Source organism: Macaca nemestrina, chromosome X (assembly GCF_043159975.1).
Source record: "Macaca nemestrina isolate mMacNem1 chromosome X, mMacNem.hap1, whole genome shotgun sequence".
In the NCBI taxonomy this organism is placed as follows: domain Eukaryota; kingdom Metazoa; phylum Chordata; class Mammalia; order Primates; family Cercopithecidae; genus Macaca; species Macaca nemestrina.
Window position 1 is genome coordinate 26276220 of NC_092145.1, and position 11036 is coordinate 26287255.

The window sequence follows — 11036 nt, forward strand, 5'->3', positions numbered from 1 at the left end:
TCCAGGGCCATGAGTATGCTGCTAGGGAGCAAGATGCCAGTCTCATTTTCTAACAGGCTCTCCCAGATCTATGAGAGATTATCTTGAGACTCACCCCTACCTCATTTGGCTTTGGTGGTGGAGAGGAAAACCTCTTCCTCTTTTGCAACAGGCTGAAAACTCCAATAGCTTCCTCCCCTCCTCCAGGTCTCAGGGGAGTAGACGACGTGGAGAGTGGTAGAGGATAGATGAAGACAGTATGTCCAGTAAGCCTTGTGGGAAATATCTGGTCCCATTTATTGGGGCTCTCTTTAGAATATGAGAGAGTCTAGGCTACAAGACACTTCAAGTCTGGAGTTCAAATCTTAGCTCTTCCACTTAGAAACTGTGTGTCAGCTCACAGAGTACCTGAGTTCAAATCCTAGCTCTTCCACTTACAAACTATATGTCACTGGGCAACTCACTTATATTTTTGTGCCTCACTTTTCTCATCTTTAAGATGGAGATAATAGTTATAACTACATCATAGAGTTGTTGTGAGGATTGATTGGATTAAGGGTTGTAAAATGTTTAATACAAAGCCTGGTACATAATAAATGCCATGCAAGTGTTCATTGTTTATTATTATTCTTACTTTTTTTTGTCTTCAGCTTTGGACCATCGTTACCAATTTTGCGGTAATAGAAGTCCCCTTCCGCATTCTGTTATGTTTGATAGATGAATCATGAAACTAGCCTAAGAGAAAAGAAAGACATTTGGAATTGCTTATGGTAACACTTGTAGTTACTATAAGCTGAGCAAAGCAAAGCTGGAGTTGAGCAAAGAAACAAACACACTGTACCTACTTGAATGTCTCATTAAATATATTGGGAAAATAAACCTGGGCGGGTCATTGGTTCATCCATCCCTAGTTAGTAAATCAAGCAGACTCTCCTTCTGGTAGAGGAGATGCTGTGTCAGAGGAACGTGCTCATTCAAATTAGGAGCCAACACATTCTTAGTAAATGTTCCACATGCAATAAAGTGAATTACTGTGCTGTGTAAGCTCTGGAAGGATTTTTCTAACTTTCCACTGGATAGAAAAGCTTGTTTTATTAATATATTGAATAACAGCGTTGTGTAAACAACTCATACTTTTTAGATTTACTCCTGTTGAAGAATGCCATAGTTAAGTGCTTGGAATTGACACTTGAAAATGAAATACTGCTGCAAATAACGGGGAAATTGTAGATGTATTTTATACCTCTCCTTTCCAAATCAAAAGGTCTCATAAATACAGTCTCTAAAAGTGTCAGTGGGAGAGTTAACATAACTGTACAAGCAATAAGCCTGACCTTTCAGTGTAATTTATTTTTGATTTGCTCGATCCTTTTTTATTAAAACTAGCACATCTGAAGCAGAATTAAATCCTATTATAACAGGTGTGTGATCATATCAGGTTCTCCCTGCCACCAGCCCACTTTATTAAAAGTTACTTTGTTTCAAGGAGGATAACCTGATCAGGGCAGTGGGATACCTTTGGAATGATAGAGTGGCAGGGGAAGGATGGTTTTATTTTCCTGTGAACAACCACTGTTACCAGTGAAATCAAAGAATATTTATGAGCATTATTTCATGTTTGAAAAGCCATGGTGGGGTGTAATAGCTCCTCTGTGTTTATAAGGGTTATTTCTTTCTGGGGTTATTTAGACCCAGGGACAAAGAGGGTGATCAAGTTGTTCTGTATCATAATCCATACATTACTGGCCTGTAATCATTTTCATGGGTAGCATTCTTAGTCTAGTGACCATTAGGAGAGTACAAACACCTTTGAAATACTACTGAGATACAGATCCACTTGGTAGAAACGTGCTTTCAGTTTTTGGCCTATCTCAGGGAACATAATTCTACTAGGTCCTTGAAGAAGATGTAGAATTTTTAAAATCACCCCATTTACTAGTGGTTTAACCTGTTTCCTCTTGGTTTCATCTTTTGGTTTCTACCTCCTTTTCTCTGCCTGGTTATCTCATTATCCAGTTCAATTTCTATCTCCTCCGGGATCCTGAAACATCCCTGCCCACAGTGACCTCTTTCCTCTTCCCAAATCTGACCACTTATAAGTTCATATACATCAACTGAGCACTGACCTGAATGAATTTGTCATAACTCCCCTGTCAAACTGAGAACTAGAGGGCAGAAAGTCAAGCCAGTCTAATTTCCAGACCTTTGTAGTGAGTTGGAGGACATATTGGGGTTGACATATTGGGGCTGGTCAAAATAAAATATATGACCACAAGGCGGCAGTAGCACACAACAAGTTTTATTTAGGTGCCACTTTGACAGGTTTGCAGGGTTAAGCAAAAGTCCCTCACACTATGAGACCTTCCAAAGGCCATGGTGTAGAGGCCACCACCCAGAAAGGGAGAGACTGTAACCTTAGCTATAGAAACATGGTTACTGGTTCATGTCTACTATTGATTGGTTGACATTCTGAGGCATTAGCCTATCACTTATGGGTTAGCTTTCAGAAGCATTACTAGTACAAAGTATCACTGACTAAAGAATGTATTGAAAACTGGCAGAGGGGATTACTTGTTGCTATAGCAAAAAAATAAAATAAAATAGATATTTTCTTAGGAGAATAAGAATTTTCTATTCTCAGCACCTAGCACCTTAGCACAGTATTTCGCAAGCAGGGAGCACTCAGTAAATACTTGCAGAATAAAAGAGCAGCATATGTGTACTATTTGAAAACATACTGCCTTCTAGTCTCCCTGTTGTCAATGCTTCTACCTAGGGTTTAAATGTGGAGAGAATAATAGCATCTATCATGTGTCCTTACCTTTTTTTGTTTCTAAACAAAGCACTTGATCCTTACTTTACTCTCTAAGGCCAGGAAGAAAAGAAATATTTACAAATATTTCTGTTTGTAAATGAGAGGTGAAGTAAAATATCTAGAGTCACACAGTGTTGGATCTTGGGATTCTACATTTCTTGGCCTGTATTATTACTATTATTATTATTATTATTATCATCATTATTATTATTTGTGGGAGACCAGAGTTTTATTATTACTTAAATCAGTATCCCTGATCATTTGGGGATCAGAGTTTTTAAGGATAATTTGGTGGGTAGGGGAAGATCAGAGTCGAGAGTGCTGATTGGTTGGGCTGGAGATGAAATCATAGGGAATTGAAGCTGTCCTCTTGCTCTGAGTCAATTCCTATGGGGGAGATGGGGGTAAAGGGAAGTGTTGGGCCAATAGAACAGAGATTCTCATCTGGTATGCAGAAATACTAGTCTTCTTATCCTCAGGTAGGGCAGGCCTGACAGTGGCCAGAGCTCTGGAAAATTGTTCTGGCTGCAAGCAACTTACGTGTTTTTCTTAGTGTGTTGACAATTATTATCATTTTCTGTTTGTGTCCTGATGTGAAAATGTGGGGAAAACTACACAGAAGTGCCATTTAGTGCATATGTGGGTCTGTATGTAACTCTCCATGAAATACCACCTGACATCATATTGTTATGTGAGAGTTTTCAGAGTGCTTCCATGCACATCATAGTCACATTTACTCTTCAAGCTAAGCCTGTCATGCAGACAGGGTAGTGAACAGTATTATTTAAGTCTACATTTTAAAAAAGACAGTTTTGAAATGGAAAAAAAAGAGAAAAAACCTTAATTTTGTATCTCAATCATTCTTAAAATTTTAATAATTAAAAAATAAACATTTTATCAAACATAATGAAAATCATATGTGATAATTTTATGTGCTAACTAGACTGGACTAAGAGATGCCCGTATATTATGGTTAAACATTATTTTTGGATGTGCCTGTTGTGGTGTTTCCAGAAGAAATTGGCATTTGAATTGGTGAACTGAATAAAGCAGATAGCTGCCCCCAATGTGGGTGGGCATCATCTAATCCGTTGAGGACCAAAACGGAACAAAAATGCTTGAGTTAGGATGTTGATCTGCTGCCCTTGGTGCTCCTGGTTCTCAGGCCTTCAGACTTGGACTGGAATCTACACCATCAACTCTCTGGCTTTCAGGTCTTCAAACCACACTACTGGCTTTCTTGGGTCACCAGCTTTCAGATGGCAGACCATGGAACTTCTAAGCCTTCATAATCACATAAGCCAATATCTTATAGTAAATCTCTTTATATCTATCTATCTATCTATCTATGTATCTATCTATCTATCTATCTATCTATCTATCTATCTATCTATCTATCTAATATAGGTAGATATCTAGAGATATAACAGATATAATATGTAAATCTCTCTCTCTTTATATGTATCTCCATCCTTTTGGTTCAATTTTTCTGGAGAACTCTTGACTAATACAGATTTTTGTACCAAGAGTGATTCTAGAGGAACAGAATTCTAAGGATGAGTTTCTGAATTGGTTCTGGAGTTTTAAGATTGGCTCTTAAATCTGGTTAGATTTAAAGATGCTAATAACTCTATTTCCAGTAGTAAAGAGAGCATTGATAGTTCATGCATGGTCTGGCAATGGAGATACACAAAAAAGTCTGCATTGGATACTCCAAGTCAACCACTTATAAAAAGAAAGGAACTAGGTGAGTTGTACATACATTTGGAACATTTTGGGGAGATTTTTGACAGCTAACAAATATAATAAGGTTACCTGGTTGGTCCTAATCTCCTTGGACAAAGTGATGAAAGAAAAGCATGGGCTCCGTGACTCATATTCTCAACCAAAGCTCCATAAACAACTTGAAGGCTTTTTTTATTATTATACTTTAAGTTCTAGGGTACATGTGCACAATATGCAGGTTTGTTACATATGTATACACGTGACATGTTGGTGTGCTGCACCCATTAACTCGTCATTTACATTAGGTATATCTCCTAATGCTATCCCTCCTCACTCCCCTCACCCCACGACAGGCCCCAGTGTGTGATGTTCCCCATCCTGTGTCCAAGTGTTTTCATTGTTCAATTTCCACCTATGAATGAGAACATGCGGTGTTTGGTTTTCTATCCTTGCAATACTTTGCTCAGAATGATGGTTTCCAGCTTCATCCATGTCCCTACAAAGGACATGAACTCATCCTTTTTTTATGGCTGCATAGTATTCCACAGTGTATATGTGCCACATTTTCTTAATCCAGTCTATCATTGATGGACATTTGGGTTGGTTCCAAATCTTTGCTATTGTGAATAGTGCTGCAATAAACATACATGTGCATGTGTCTTTGTAGCAGCTTGATTTATAATCCTTTGGGTATATACCCAGTAGTGGGATTGCTGGGCCAAATGGTATTTCTAGTTCTAGATCCTTGAGGAATCGCCACACTGTCTTTCACAATGGCTGAACTAGTTTACAGTCCCACCAACAGTGTAAAAGCACTCCTATTTCTCCACATCCTCTCCAGCACCTGTTGTTTCCTGACTTTTTAATGATCATCATTCTAATTGGTGTGAGATGGTATCTCATTGTGGTTTTGATTTACATTTCTCTGATGGCGAGTGATGATGAGCATTTGTTCATGTGTCTGTTGGCTGTATGAATGTCTTCTTTTGAGAAGTGTCTGTTCTTATCCTTTGCCCACTTTTTGATGGGATTGTTTGTTTTTTTCCTGTAAATTTGATTGAGTTCTTTATAGGTTCTGGATATTAGCTCTTTGTCAACTGTGTAGATTGCAAAAATTTTCTCCCATACTGTAGGTTGCCTGTTCACTCTGATGGTAGTTACTTTTGCTGTGCAGAAGCTCTTTAGTTTAATTAGATCCCATTTGTCAATTTTGGCTTTTGTTGCTGTTGCTTTTAGTGTTTTAGTCATGAAGTCCTTGCCCATGCCTATGTCCTGATGGGTATTGCCCAGGTTTTCTTCTAGGGTTTTTTATGGTTTTAGGTCTAACATTTAAGTCTTTAATCCATCTTGAATTAATTTTTGTATAAGCTGTAAGGGAGGGATCCAGTTTCAGCTTTCTACATATGGCTAGCCAGTTTTCCCAACACCATTTATTAAATAGGGATTCCTTTCCCCATTTCTTGCTTTTGTCAGGTTTGTCAAAGATCAGGTGGTTTTAGATGTGTGGTATTATTTCTGAGGGCTCTGTTCTGTTCCATTGGTCTATATTTCTGTTTTGGTACCAGTACCATGCTGTTTTGGTTACTGTAGCCTTATAGTATAATTTGAAGTCAAGTAGCATGATGCCTCCAGCTTTGTTCTTTTGGCCTAGGATTGTCTTGCCAATGCAGGCTCTTTTTTTGGTTCCATATGAACTTTAAAGTAGTTTTTTCCAATTCTGTGAGGAAAGTCATTGGTAGCTTAATGGGGATGGCATTGAATCTATAAATTACCTTGGGCAATATGGCCATTTTCATGATATTGATTCTTCCTATCCATGAGCATGGAATGTTCTTCCATTTGTTTGTGTCCTCTCTTATTTCCTTGAGGAGTGGTTTGTAGTTCTCCTTGAAGAGGTCCTTCACATCCCTTGTAAGTTGGATTCCTAGATATTTTATTGTCTTTGAAGCAATTGCGAATGGGAGTTCACTCATTATTTGGCTCTCTGACTGTTGTTGGTATGTCGGAATGCTTGTGATTTTTGCACCTTGATTTTGTATCCTGAGACTTTGCTGAAGTTGCTTATCGGCTTCAGGAGATTTTGGGCTTAGACGATGGAGTTTTCTAAATATACAGTCATGTCATCTGTAAACAGGGACAATTTGACTTCCTCTTCTCCTAACTGAATACCCTTTATTTTTTTCTCCTGCCTTATTGCCCTGGTCAGAATTTCCAACCCTATGTTGAATAGGAGTGGTGAGAGAGGGCATCCCTGTCTTGCGCCAGTTTTCAAAGGGAATGCTTCCAGTTTTTGCCCATTCAGTATGATATTGGCTGTGGGTTTGTCATACATAGCTCTTACTATTTTGAGATACATCCCATCAATACCTAGTTTATTGAGAGTTTTTAGAATGAAGGGCTGTTGAATTTTCTCAAAGGCCTTTTCTGCATCTATTGACATAATCATGTGGTTTTAGTCTTTGGTTCTGTTTATATGATGGATTACATCTATTGATTTGCATATGTTGAACCAGCCTTGCATCCCAGGGATGAAGCCAACTTGATCGTGATGGATAAGCTTTTTGATGTGCTGCTGGATTCAGTTTGTCAGTATTTTACTGAGGATTTTTGCATCGATGTTCATCAGGGATATTGGTCTAAAATTCTCTTTTTTTTTTGTTGTGTCTGCCAATCTTTGGTATCAGGATGATGTTGGCCTCATAAAATGAATTAGGAAGGATTCCCTCCTTTTCTATTGATTGGAATAGTTTCAGAAGGAATGGTACCAGCTCCTCCTTGTACCTCTGGTAGAATTCGGCTGTGAATCCGTCTGGTCCTGGACTTTTTTTGGTTAGTACGCTATTAATTATTGCCTCAATTTCAGAGCCAGTTATCGGTCTATTCAGGGATTCCACTTCTTCCTGGTTTCGTCTTGGGAGGGTGTATGTGTCCAGGAATTTATCAATTTCTTCTAGATTTTCTAGTTTATTTGCATAGAGGTGTTTATAGTATTCTCTGATGGTAGTTTGTATTTCTATGGTATCGGTGGTGATATCCCCCTTATCATTTTTTATTGCATCTATTTGATTCTTCTTTCTTTTCTTCTTTGTTAGTCTTGCTAGCAGTCTATCGATCTTTTAAAAAACCAGCTCCTGGATTCATTGATTTTTTTGAAGGGTTTTTTGTGTGTCTATGGCCTTCAGTTCTGCTCTGATCTTAGTTATTTCTTGCCTTCTGCTAGCTTTTGAGTGTGTTTACTCTTGCTTCTCTAGTTCTTTTAATTGTGATATTAGGGTGTCAATTTTAGATCTTTCCTGCTTTCTTTTGTGGGCATATAATACTGTAAATTTCCATCTACACACTGGTTTAAATGTGTCCCAGAGATTCTGGTATGTTGTGTCTTTGTTCTCATTGGTTTCAAGGAACGTCTTTATTTCTGCCTTCATTTTGTTATGTACCCAGTAGTCATTAAGGAGCAGGTTGTTCAGTTTCCATGTAGTTGAGTGGTTTTGAGTGAGCTTCTTAATCCTGAGTTCTAGTTTGATTGCCCTGTGGTCTGAGAGACAGTTTGTTATAATTTCTGTTCTTTTACATTGCTGAGGAGTGCTTTACCTCCAACTAAGTGGTCAATTTTGGAATAAGTGTGATGTGGTGCTGAGAAGATTTGGGGTGGAACATTCTGTAGTTGTCTATTAGGTCCGCTTGGTGCAGAACTGAGTTCAATTCCTGGATATCCTTGTTAACTTTCTGTCTTGTTGATCTGTCTAACGTTGACAGTGTGGTGGTTAATTCTCCCATTATTATTGTGAGGGAGTCTAAGTGTCTTTTTAGGTCTCTAAGGACTTGCTTTATGAATCTGGGTGCTCCTGTATTGGGTATCTATATATTTAGGATAGTTAGGTCTTCTTGTTGAGTTGATCCCTTTACCATTCTGTAGTGGCCTTCTTTGTCTGTTTTGATCTTTGTTGGTTTAAAGTCTGTTTTATCAGAGACTAGGATTGCAACCCCTGCTTTTTTTTGTTTTCCATTTGCTTGGTAGATCTTTCTTCATCCCTTTATTTTGAGCCTATGTGTGTCTCTGCATATGAGATGGGTCTCCTGAATACAGCACACTGATGGTTCTTGACTCTTTATCCAATTTGCCATTCTATGTCTTTTAATTGGGGCATTTAGCCCATTTACGTTTAAGGTTAATATTGTTATGTGTGAATTGATCCTGTCATTATGATGTTAGCTGGCTATTTTGCTTGTTAGTTGATGCAGTTTCTTCCTAGCATTGATGGTCTTTACAATTTGGCATGTTTTTGCAGTGGCTGGTACCAGTTGTTCCTTTCCACGTTTGGTGCTTCCTTCAGGAGCTCTTTTGAGTCAGGCTGGTGGTGACAAAATCTCTCAGCATTTGCTTCTCTGTAAAGGATTTTATTTCTCCTTCACTTATGAAGCTTAGTTTGGCTGGATATGAAATTCTGGGTTGAAATTCTTTTCTTTAAGAATATTGAATATTGGCCCCCACTCTCTTCTGGCTTGTAGAGTTTCTGCTGAGAAATCTGCTGTTAGTCTGATGGGCTTCCCTTTGTGGGTAACCCGACCTTTCTCTCTGGCTTCCCTTAACATTTTTGCTTCATTTCAACTTTGGTGAATCTGACAATTATGTGTCTTGGAGTTACTCTTCTTGAGGAGTATCTTCGTGGCATTCTCTGTATTTCCTGAATTTGAATGTTGGCCTGCCTTGCTAGGTTGGGGAAGTTCTCCTGGATGATATCCTGAAGAGCATTTTCCAACTCGATTTCATTCTCCCCATCACTTTCAGGCACACCAATCAGACGTAGATTTGGTCTTTTCTCATAGTCCCATATTTCTTGGAGGCTTTGTTCATTTTTTTTACTCTTTTTTCTCTAAACTTCTCTTCTAGCTTCATTTCATTCATTTGATCTTCAATCACTGATACCCTTTCTTCCACTTGATCAAATTGGCTACTGAAGCTTGTGCATGCATCACATAGTTCTCGTGCCATGGTTTTCAGCTCCATCAGGTCATTTAGGGTCTTCTCTACACTATTTATTCTAGTTAGTCATTCATCTAATCTTTTTTCAAGATTTTTAGTTTCTTTGTGATGGGTTCAAACATCCTCCTTTAGCTCGGAGAAGTTTGTTGTTACTGATCGTCTGAAGCCTTCTTCTCTCAACTTGTGAAAGTCCTTCTCCGTCCAGCTTTGTTCTGATGCTGGCGAGGAGCTGTGTTCCTTTGGAGGAGAAGAGGCACCCTGGTTTTTAGAATTTTCAGCTTTTCTGCTCTGGTTTCTCCCCATCTTTGTGGTTTTATCTACCTTTGGTCTTTGATGATGGTGATGTACAGATGGGATTTTGGTGTGACTGTCCTTTTTGTTTGTTAGTTTTCCTTCTAACAGTCAGGACCCTCAGCTTTAGATCTGTTAGAGTTTGCTGGAGGTCCACTCCAGACCCTGTTTGCCTGGGTATTACCAGTGGAGGTTGCAGAACAGCAAATATTGCAGAACAGCAAATGTTGCTGCCTAATCCTTCCTCTGGAAGCTTCGTCTCAGAGGGGCACCCAGCCATATGAGGTGTCAGTCGGCCCCTACTGGGAGATACCTCCCAGTTAGGCTACTCAGGGGTCAGGGACCCACTTGAGGAGGCAGTCTATCTGTTCTCAGATGTCAAACTCCGTGCTGGGAGAACCACTACTCTCTTCAAAGCTCTTGAAGGCTTTTTATGTGTGCCCCAAAGAAGACCCTTATCTCCTGTAGCTACAGGGATAAGATTGCTGAAAATCAAACATATTCTGCCTCTTGCTGAATTTCAACTTGCACTGAGTTCCTAGCCTTGCTGGGTGTCTACTGTTAACGTGAGGGCATTGGCTGGGGAAGAATGGGATTCTGTAAGTTGGAATGGAGGTGTATGGGAAGACCCGGATGAAGCTGGGGACATTTAACCCTTAAATTTTGGTGAAACTTCTGCGTTAGGGGAAGAAGTCTCCTCACCACCAGTGGGAGCAGCCCTCCCCCCATTCTCAAAGGAAGTGATCTCCTCACCCCCAGTAGAAGTGACCTCCCTATGCCTAGTAGCAGGAGCATCCCTGTCCCCAGTGGTATCAACCTCTCCACCCCCAGTAATATTGGCCTTTCTGTGCCCATCTGAAGGGAGTAACCTTGCATTGCCTGAGGAAATGAATGGCCTCTCCTGAGGCAGTTGCCATCCAAGACACTGCTGACTCTCTTCAGGACCCACTATCGCACCACCCCTCTTTGCTTCTAGGCTTATAACTACAGTCAAGTCATAACAGGCCCCTAAACATGAGGTACAAAATATGACCCATGAAAAGGTGGACTAAACTCCAAAAGAACTACTTGAATTTTCCAATTTATATAAGCAGAAATCTGGGGAACTTGTGTGGGAATGGATACTAAGGATGTGGGATAATGGTGAAAGGAACATAAAGTTGGATCAGGCAGAATTTATAGGCTCACTAAGCAGAGATTCTGCATTTAATATTGAAGCTCATGGAGTCTGAAAAGACTTTA